A 2,233-nucleotide genomic window follows, 5' to 3' on the forward strand; every position below is an offset into this window, starting at 1 on the left:
CGTACTCCTTACAAATTACAGTTTAACAATGTATGGTTAGTGTTGACTTGGAAGGTGTTTAGCAATGTTCATTTTTCTTCTTTAATTTCAAATAATTCTGTAATGCCATTTTATTGCAAACCATTCACTCAAAAGCTATTATGAAAGTAACTAATCAAATTACTAAAAATTACTTAGATGGAAATCATTTGCTGAAAACTTGGTCCCCCCCAGTTCAAAAATCCTATCTGCGCCCCTGGATTTAAGTATGAAAAAATAAAGATTATATGAAGAATAAAAGAAATAAAACTACAAATGGCTCATTACTGCCTGCGATTCGGCTCCTACCGTTTGTTGTAAAGAGCCGTTCAAAAGATTCGGATCGTTCTCGAACATCACATCTCCTGCCCACCACTGCTACCAAGCTTCTGTATAAGATGGATTTACTAAAAGGGTCTCTAAACTTCTCATCTGACTTTTGGCAACTTAAAAGAATAAATACAATCCAAAAACTACAAAAAAAATCAATGTATGATTAAAATTATGTCATTGACACTGCTAAAAATGGGAAAATATTCAGTGTTTAAGTCATAATTTTAGAACTTTTACCTAAATTATATATTTTTTATTGAATAATACTTTGATGGTATATTTGAACTTGAGCAAGAAAAGTTGTTTTTTTTTACTTAATCAGTTTAATGTCTTCCTTTATTGTTGGAAACATTTTGTTTTCTGTCATCAGATTTCTTGATTTATTTTCAGCCACACAAGGGGAAAAATAAAAATGAGTCGAGGCTACTCCTGTTAGTTTTCACAAGAAAAACTAAAGCAGCAGTGACTTTTTTTGACTTTTTTAAATGTGGTGCTTTACCCTGATTATTAACCAGAAACTTAATGTCAGTTACCAATATTTTAATGAAATTAATTAACCATCTGATGACATGAAAAGACAGTTTTCATGTCATGTCTGGTCATTCTGTTTATCTGCATTGGCTTTAAATTATATGGTTTGTGTGTGGTGGTGAAATGTAACCAAGGTATTATTTATTTATTGTACAAAATGAAAGTCTACATTAAAACTCGTGTTTTTGGTCTCAGATTCTTGATAAATATAAAATATTTCAAAGTGTTTGGAAACATCTGGGTTAAACTTTTCATCCAGACATTCATCTTCTGCACAGAAACATCAGGTTGTAAGTACTGTAGGTTCCTTCATGAAAAGAATTAACTGTGAACTCACGATTTATATTCTTATTACAAGTGAATTGATTTTTAGAAAACTCTCTTCTTTGCTGCCCAAGTTTCTGTTTTTTTGATACAAAAACATCTAGGTTGATAATTGAATTATACAAAAGGGATAATCATCTAGTGTGTAAACAGTCAAAACATTTCTCAGGATTTTTTGGAATTCCTGTTGGACATTATCCATTTGTGTAACATCACTTAAAATCAACTGGGTGTAAAAACCCAAATTATTTTTAATGGCACTTGAGAAACATTACATTTAAACAGTCATCAGATGTGTTTATCGGTAAGTCAGGCTCTTTGTGTCAGTAAATGTAAAACAAAAAGGTATATCACAATTACACATTCTTTAAAAAAATTAATCCACACTCTAAAATCAGCCTACTTTAAAACATTCAGCATTGTAAACAGTCAAACATTTCTCAGGATTTTTTGTAACTAAAACATTCCCTTAATTATCTTCATTATTAGTGATTTAGTTTAAAATTTCAAGTTTAAGTAAATATTTTAAAGTTGCAAGCAACGATTTTAATCCTTGTTGGCATTTCTGTTTCTGCTTTCCTTCATTAAACTTCTTGGGAAGCAAATAGAGATTTAAACAACAAAAAATTTTTTTGCACATTTTCGTTTACAGGCACAGAGATTTGGCTAAAAGACAATAAATACACCAATCATTAGATATTTGTCTAATGATTTGTATATTGGAATGAATGTCTGTTTGCCTGTCCATGAGTGTGTAGGACAGGGGTCTGCAACCTTTACAATCAAAAGAGCCATTTGTGCTCCTTTTCTCACTAATAAAATGTGTCCAGAGCCGTAAAACAAGCAACAACTGTAATTGTCAACTGGTGGTCCGTTGGCCTTTTCGCGGCCTTTTCAGGAATTTTTACGGTCAGTGGAGGTGACATTATAAAACTTAAAAATTATTATTATTATATTAAGTATTATTATACACATCAGGACAATTATAAAGGCCATATTCATGTAAACGAGAAAAATAATGTACAGC

The sequence above is a fragment of the Austrofundulus limnaeus genome, unplaced genomic scaffold (assembly GCF_001266775.1).
Source record: "Austrofundulus limnaeus strain Quisiro unplaced genomic scaffold, Austrofundulus_limnaeus-1.0 Scaffold1563, whole genome shotgun sequence".
Taxonomy (NCBI): Eukaryota; Metazoa; Chordata; class Actinopteri; order Cyprinodontiformes; family Rivulidae; genus Austrofundulus; species Austrofundulus limnaeus.